Source organism: Mercurialis annua, linkage group LG7 (assembly GCF_937616625.2).
Source record: "Mercurialis annua linkage group LG7, ddMerAnnu1.2, whole genome shotgun sequence".
Taxonomy (NCBI): domain Eukaryota; kingdom Viridiplantae; phylum Streptophyta; class Magnoliopsida; order Malpighiales; family Euphorbiaceae; genus Mercurialis; species Mercurialis annua.
The window spans coordinates 33,609,838-33,618,988 of record NC_065576.1 but is presented as its reverse complement, the minus strand read 5'-3'; the positions used below and the strand labels follow the sequence as shown (position 1 = coordinate 33,618,988).

The following is a 9,151-nucleotide window of genomic DNA, read 5'->3' as shown; positions in this document are numbered from 1 at the left end:
AGAACCTACAAGTTCTCGAACGAGAACTTGTTCCTGAACCTCAGGTCTCGTTCGAGACCTGAGTTACCAGCAAGTAGTTCAACCACTTGGTTGAACCACACCTTAATGGATTTCTTTTTTTTTTTTAAATTAAACCTAAATCGAACCGAACCACGAAACTTAAAAAAATTTCTAAAAAGCAATCGGAAACTCATCGGAAAATTTTAAGAATTTTTACGGGATATTACAGCTTTTTACCCAAATAACCAACTTTCCCTGATTTTTATCATATATATGATGCCCTATTTTTATTTTGTAAACTACGATACACGCTTCAAATTTTTACTTTTTACCAACTTTCTTATTTTCCCTATCTTCCTATTTATCTTCTTCATCGTCTTTTCTGGTTTGACTTCTCATCTTCTCTTTTTTTTTCTGTTGTCGCCGCTCATGCCGTCGTCGTTCCTACCTTCGCCGCTCCTGCCGTCGCCGCTCCTACTACCGCTGGTGTTGATCCGGATTGTTTGCTAAGTACGGCTTTGTTGGTTTACATTTGTAATTTATATCCTAACACAATCCTCTAATTTTTTAGAAGACAAAGTTGTCATTGCTCAATAGGTAGAATAAAAGAATTCGATTGATTGAAATTCTTGCGTATTTTGAAACTTTACAAACATTAAGATTTTGAATTTCTTTGTTACTTTGAAATTTTTTTTTTACTCTACAAAACCTCAGTGAAAAAAAGGCCGTTGTTGGATGAGTGACAAATTATTTTTGATTTTATCTATTTTTAATCTATTTTGTCCATACAAATCAAAAATCAATTGTTAATATTCTGATTAATTGCTCCACTTCTCAAAGTTTCCTCTTGAACACTTTTGTTGGTTTTATTGGTGTTACATACAAATGTTTTGCTGGTTGACTGTTAGATATGAAAATTTCATTGTCCTATAAAGTATTTCAGAATTTTGTATGTTGATATGGAGTTTGTAGAGGCAAATAAATAAGGTAGTTAGATAATAATCATGTGTTTGCATTTGATTGTTAATGAAGCTGTCAGTTGGCCAATTGTGTACAGCCAAAAATCGGGGCAGTGTCAATATAATGCTCACAAATTTATTGCAGCTGTTTATTGGACAAAGCCAAGAAAAATATGGGTCAAGGTGAATTCAAATGGAGCTACTTTTGAACAAGAATGAGGCATGGCTTTAGTCGGATTTTAATAGATGAAAAAAAGGATAATAAGAACAATAGATGAAATATTTTCATGAGTTGTATTGTTGAGAATTTTTACACTTGTCGATTTTATGTTAATATTGTGTTGATTTTCAGTATTTTCGCGAGTTGTATAGTTGATGATTTGTACACATGTTGATTTCATGTTAATATTGTGTTGATATCATGTTGATATTTTTTTGATTTTATCACTATCAAAAAGACTATATTATACGTAAAATAAAAAAAATTAAATTAAATTGAAGCATTGTTAAAAAATAAAAGTTAGTATAAAAGATTTTAAAATTTTAAATTAATTAGTTTATTACATGCTAATTTTTGGTTGATTTTGTGTTGATTTTATGTTGATATATGAAAAACAATTAAAATTTAATATATGGTAAATAATAAATACCGATTAATTATAAGTAAAAAATAAAAATTAGAATAAAAAAATAAAAATAAAAAAAAAATAAAAATTAGAATAAAAACATTATAAATTAATATTACCCAGTTCATTAAATATTGTTGATATTGTGTTGATTTCAAAGCTGATGAAAACTGCCGACGATTAGAAAAATCAAAATCCAAAAAAATTAAAAAAATTAAAAAATTAAAAAAATATTAAACATTAAAATGATGATAAATATTAAGTGCAAAAATACAATGGTGAAAATATAAGTGAAAATAATGAAAAAGAATGTTGGAAAATGTAAATTAATATAGAAATTAAAGTTTTAGAAAAAATAGTATAGAAAAGAAAACAAAGTTTGTATGAAATGTATAGATGTAGAAGGAGTAGTAAAAAATATAAATGTTATAGAAAAACAGTATTTTATATAAAAAGCCATTATCTAAATTAATGTCTAAAAATTTGAATAGGTATTAATTGTTTCTAGTTTTTTTATTATTAATTTCTTTTAGTTTGTTCTCGATGTAATCTTCGATCTTTAAGAGAGTGGACCAGAAAATATCTCATTGGCTTGGTATAAACATCAAACAAACAGTCAATACAGTCTCTGAATTTCTTACTTGGGAATTTACTTACATCCATTCTGATCAATTTAAGAAATAATATTTATAATTTTTATATAAATAAGAAAAATATTTATTATTTTTAGAAAATTTGAAGACAAAATTGAATAAAAAAAATGTAAGAATGAGATTCTAATTATTACATATTAATTTATATGTGGAAAGATGTAAAAACACCAAAAAGTTGAAATAAGAAAAAGATGCCACACGTCCTAAAGTTTCGTGATTTGGACCAAATAGGTCGGAAAATGGACACCGACATGAGAATTATTAAAGATAGGTTGTGAAATAATAATAATTCAAAATGAAAAATTATTATTATTATTATTAAGATAAGTAAGGACTTGTGGGAGAAAGATTTTCCAAAGTCATTTCAATAAGTAAGTACGTCGAAGTGTTAAATAAGTTAAATTGGATTATTTACTAATTAATTAAGTGAAGAAGGCTAAAGTAGAGGGCCTTTATGGTATGTTCTCCTATCTTAACAATTTAAGATAGAAAACACAAAGTAATAGAGAGAAAGAAAAGAGAAAACCCATCATCTTCTTCCTCTCATGTGCGCCAACTCCATCAACTCCATAGCCAAGGGATTTCTCAACCAATCTTCTTCTTTTTTGAGGCAAAACAATCAACAAGCATAGGTAATCATCTATTGCCTCTTAATTCTGGAAGTTGATGGTTGTTTGTTAAGATATGTGGATTGTAAGGTTTAGGTTTTTGAATTTAGTTTGGGAGTTTGCTATGCTGTGGATGTTTTAATGTTTGTTTTGAGTTGTAGAGTTGTTATTATGTTGTTTGAATGAGTAATGGAGTATGAATTGTTATGTTATGGTTCGGCCATGAATAAATCTTTGATTAAACTTGATAGCTATGGCTTAGGGATGAGTTTAATGATGATAAGAGGTGAATATAATCGATTAGGATGAGTTTTTGATTGATTAAGTGTTTGATAAGGTTGCTGGAAATTGTGCGTGCAGAATAGGCGTGTTGCAAGAGCGATATCTCGAGCTATATAGCTCCGAATTAAGTTCCGTTTAATGGTACAAAAATTTAAGGGTGTTAGCTAAAACTTTACAGTTTTGAGTTTCTGTTGATTCGGTCTCTAAATGGCTCTAATAAATAAAAACATTTTGTTGTACGTAGCAATTTTATAATATGGACAGCTCAAGTTTAAAATGTTTTAAACATGATTTTAAAGGTTTTAAACCATGGTTTGGAGATGTGAAAAATGTATCAATAATACATTTTGAAAGCCAAACGGAGTTTGGTTATTTGATGTTTGGAAAATGGTTTAAAGAAGTACGAAAAACAAGGTTTTAAGTCAAATGCTTTATAAAATATAAAAGATGTTTTAAGCTACGATTAAGTCGTATTGCTTAGTTATTTGGTTTAAATTTTGGCTAAGCTATAAGCCGAGATAGATGTTGGTTTTGCTTAGGTCATTAGTAACCTTACTCGATAAAAAGTTAAGTTATCGAGTTAGTTTGATATCCGTGTTAGATACGACTAGTATAGCAAGTCATTTTCGTGTTTTGTCTGAGGTATTTTGTAATACCCAGTACGTCTGGCGTTGCCAAAGTAGGTCACGTGCCCGATTTAAAATAATGAAGCGGCTGGAAAAGAAGTTATCGGAAAGATTTAATAAGGAAATATTTAAAGAAGGACAAGAATAGGTTGATATTGAAATTTAAAGAAGAAATTTCAATATTTATAATGCCTAAAATAGTTTGACGGGACTAAAGGAAATTATAGGAAAAGTTGGAATTTAAAATAAGTTAAAGTCCCTAAGAAATTGGAAAATAGAATTTAATTGTCCGGAAAATATAATTTAAATAAATAGTTGACGAGAATTGGTATTTAAGATAATAATATCGATTACTTGGATATCGATATTTGTCAAATCAAAATAAGGACGGAAAAGTGACGAAAATAGTCATTTTCGCTCAAATTGGAAAATTGAGCGTTGTAGCCGAAATTAAGAGTAATAAATTATCGGAATATAAAATAATAAGATAGCAAAAGATTATTATTCATTTGGATATAAATAATACGATATTCATCGAGTTCGAACGATTAAGCTATCGACGGACTAAATTGGACGAAAGAAAAGTTAGGAATTTAAGAGTGAGGAGGTGGCAATTTTAAGGATTAAAGAGAGAATTTTCGCCAAGCTATATAAGCCCATTAGCTTATGAATATTAAGCCTTCAAACACTCATTTCCAGCAAAATGCATTTGATGAAGAACATCATCATCTCCTCCGAATTTCTAAAATCATTAAATCCTTGTCGTTTCTTCGTTTGACATCGGAATTGAGCAATTTTCAAGGCAACGGAAAGAGGATAAGCAGACCTACTGATCTAAGGCTTCAATTTAAGGTAATAAGCTCAGTATATAATTAGGGTTTCAGAGTCATTAATTCGGTTTTGGAGTTAATTTAGGGGTTTTATGTATTTGATTGTTATAAGGTTATTGGGAGCTTATATGAAAGATTGTGATGATGATTTTGGAAGATTAACCCTTCGGCCTCCATCAACAACCAAGGTGAGCTTTTAATTCTGAGTTTGATTAAGTTTAGATTGATGAAATTGGATGAGTTTGGTTGGCTTAGGGTTCGGTTTTGCTATGTATTAGATGATGATTAATAGTTGATGTTTTAGCTATAGAAATTGGATTAAATTGATGAAAATTTTGACATAGAGTTGGAATAGGGCATTCGTCCCTATGTTAGGTTGATGATATGAAATCTAATTGATGTGTATAAGCTTTGGTTTTGAGTTGTATAGTTGAATTATGAATGAATATTGATCTAATTTGAGTCAAGATTGATTGTTAAGGTTTTGATGGAAAAATTGATGATATGGTTCGGCCCAAATGAAAGGTTGATCTTTAAATGATTCTAATGGTGTTAGATCATGAAATTCAAGTGTCTAATATGATATGTAGGGGCTCGATTGTATGAATAAGAAAGCATGTTTTCGATAGGTTTTAGAAGCGACGCAAACTAGTATGACATTTTGCAGAAAATTGTCCTGCAAAACAGGCATATTGCAAGGGCAATATCTCATGCTATGCAGCTGCAAATTAAGTTCTGTTTGTTGGTACGGACACTTAAGGATGTTATCTATAAATGTCTAAGTATAAGTTTCTGCTGATTCGGACTTAGGCGACTTAAATAAATTAGAACATTATGTCGCGCATAACAGCTCTAAAATTTAGGACAGCCCCAAGTTATTAATTTTCAGGCCAAATTCTAAAATTTCCGTGGAATCAAGAATGACTCAATTTGGATTTATACAACGCAACGTACATCACTCGCAATAAGCTGAAATATCTGGATTCGAAAACAGAACATGCTATTTTTTGTGTAAACTCTAGATAAACAAGTTAAAAAGATGAATAACTTACCAATTGATCTTGATTTCCTTCTTAGACTTCAAGAAATCAGAGAATTGGATGTTTTAAGGTTTAGTTTAGGTCTGAATGAATGAAATTTGGTTTGAATATCTTCCATATTTTGTATACATATACTAATTAACAAATTACTAAAATAAGAATAGGTTATTAACCTAACTTGGACACATAATAAGGGCATTACTGACATTCAGACTATCTAGATATACTCTAAATATAAAATTCTTTTAGGCCCTTAATGATATATTTATCATATTTTTTAATCCTTGAGTCTTTTTATTTGTTCAGTTATACCAATTCAATTAAACTAATCGTAACTTTTGTTTTCAATTTAAATTTTGACATCTAAAATGCCTATGTCCTTATTTCAATTTCTCCTTTATAATAATTAAAAATGATATGGAATGTATAATGAATTCTAAATAAGATTACTTAATGAATTCTAAACAAGATTAGGTTACGGTTATGACAATAAATGTCAATCCCAAGTAAATTTTTTAGTAAATTATTATAATTTTAAAAATTAACTTAATTATCAACTCAACATCGACTCAATGTCAACTCAATGACGACTTAATGTCAATTCAATGTAAACCTAATGACATTTCAATATAAACTTAATGTCAACTCAATGTAAATTTAAGGTCAATCTGAAGTATTTTTTAGTAAATTATTTTAATTTTGAGATGTAACGTAATATCAACTAAATGTAAATTTAATATCAATTCAACGTCGACTCAGTGTCAATTCAATGTAAATCTAATGTCAACTCAATGTAAACTTGATGTAAACTACATGTCAATGTAAAGTAAATTTTTTAATAAATTATTATAGTTTTAAAAATTAACTTAATATCAATTCAATATCTACTCAAACAACTTAATGTCAATCCGAAGTAATATTTTTTTAGTATATTATCACTTTTAGATAATTATTAGTTTATTTGTCCCTCTATAAATTAGTTTTAATAGTATAAATAATTTAGAAATTGATTTAATTAAAGTAAATTAATTTTAAAAATATAATTAGCTTATTAATAATTTATTTTATATAGTTTATTTTGAGTTTACATCAAGTTAACATTAAGTTGATTGTATTTTTAATACATTAATTTTAAAAAGACCCACATAAAAAATTAGATAATTTATTTTTAATTTTTTATTACTTAGATCATTTATTTTGTAAATTTTTAATTAATTAATTTAATAAGATTAAGTTACTATTAAATTTAATAAAAAAATTATTTTAACTTAGTTTACTTTAAGTTTATTTAATTTATACTAGTATTAATTTTATTAGAATAAATTAATTTAAATTTTGACAAGTGTTACATCGTATTAGTGTTATATAATAATATATTATTTATAATCAATCATTTTAATAGGTTTATATTTAATTTACATGCTTTCTTATACATTATTAAAGAATATATGTGTATATATTAAAGAGTAAATAAAGACAACAAGTATGTCTTGCCTTAGTGAGAGGTGGGTTCAAATCGCACTGAGAGCAAAATTATATTTTATTCAATTCTTTTAAAATCACACCACTATATTTGACCGGGCATTGACTGTTGTAGACCGGCCTGTCGGGCGGGCACTTGGCTGGTGGTCGATAGTTGTTGGTTGGTTGGTCTAACCAAAATCCACATGTCACATGTCAACATTTTATTAACTCAAATATAGATCAATGAAATATTGACACATACTGAGGATAATATTGTCTTTTTTTTATTTTGGATATGGGAAAATTTTGAATTTTTTTTTTTTTGAGATTTTGCCAAAATCAAAAGAGAATTACTAGAGCAAAAGTCTATTTTGAATTATACTATTATTAATTTTTTAATTTGAATTTAATGATTTTGCTTTACACAAAGATACTTTTTAAATTAGCAAAATACAACTACTCAAAATGGTAACCTTCCATATCTCAGCCTATTCAATTTGAAAGATATCAGTAAGATTTTTGCCATCAATTTGAAAGATTTCACCAAGATTCTTGCCATTAATCAACATTTAAGCTATCATTCAAAACTTTCCATTTAAACTATCATTTAAAACATGAAAACCCACTAAATACTAAACCCTAAATCAGACGTATCTTTCTTTTTCCTCTCATTATTTTCTTGGTTTTATTTATCTTTATTAAATTTATCTGATTTCTATTTCATTTTCGCATAGTTTTTACTATGATTTTTTTTCTTAGCAGAAGTTGTTCTTTATTCCAGCGCTGTTCTTTTTTCCAGCTCGTCGTCGCATCCTCTTCAGAAGCAGCTCGTCATCATCTTCTCCAGACCACCGGCGTCGTCCTTTATGCAATAGGTTGTCACGTCTCTTCCTCTATGCCGTTCATCAACAGCCACCGTACGTTCTGAATCAACGGCGTCACATCATCTATTCTCCAGCTGGTTTAAATAATAAAATTTTAAATAATGGCAAATACATTAGGTAACTATTAGTAAAATTTTACTTTTTTTCAACAAATACATTGGCAAATAATTGTTTTTATTATAATGGCAAATACATTAGGTAACTATTAGTAAAATTTTATTATTTAAAAAAAAATCAAATTGTTTTTTTGTTGAAAAAATAATTACAGCTGGTTTAAAAAAATTGTTATTTGTTTTTTAAGAATCATGTATTTGAATAATCATGTATTTGTCATTATATATGGGAATTACATGTGAATTTCTTGTTTTGCTAGATTTTTTTTTTGTTTCTCAAATGCTCGTTGTTTTCATTTTTTTAATCATTTTATTTTTTCGGTTTCCCTTTTGTTGTTTATGGCATATAATTCAAATTATCAGTTACTATAATTAAGGATTATTAAAGATTCTTGAATATTAATTGCTATATTGACATTTTGTAGGAGATTTTAATTCTTGTAACCACTTTCTTTCTTTTTTTATAATTGACAGTAATCCTCAATTATCATAAAGTTATTTGTGCAATTTGAAAACTTAAAAAGTATATCATCAACTTTTTTTTGGTCAACAGTAAAAATCTAATTAAGTATAGCCATGTAGGGTACTTATTTAAAGAAGCCAAATCAAATGATGAGATAAAAATATAACACTATAACTAGGGGTGTAAATGAATCGAGCCGTTCGCGAGCAGTTCGGTGTTCGGCTCGATAAGAACTCGGTTCATGTTCGTTCGTATTTTAAATGAACCGAGCTCGAGCTTGATTTTATGTTCGTTAATATAAACGAGCCGAACATGAACATAGTGGTGTTCGGCTCGTTTGCGTTCACGAACATCTCAAATAAGAGTTCGTGAACAAGCTCGTGAACGAGCTCGATTAAAAGTTCGTGAACAAGTTCAGGAACAAGCTCGTACATAGTTCACGAACAAGCTCGTTTAGAAACTCGATTAGGTGTTCGCGAACTAATTAATATTTAAATTAATTTATATAATTATGTTTCTAATTTATTTAGCTCATATTCGTGAAGGAGCTCGATTAGATTGTTTTTAATTTATTCAGCTCATATTCGTGTTTGTTCCTTAATA

At 28.2% G+C, this 9,151-nt stretch overlaps 1 long non-coding RNA gene across 1 annotated transcript; it reads left to right on the top strand.

Annotated features, from left to right (window-relative positions):
* Positions 1 to 2,710: 2,710 nt before the first annotated feature.
* Positions 2,711 to 8,340, top strand: LOC126654927 (uncharacterized). Its single transcript, XR_007632794.2, has 2 exons — positions 2,711 to 2,870; positions 7,851 to 8,340. It is a non-coding gene; the product is annotated as an uncharacterized LOC126654927 (long non-coding RNA).
* The last annotated feature ends 811 nt before the right edge of the window (positions 8,341 to 9,151 follow it).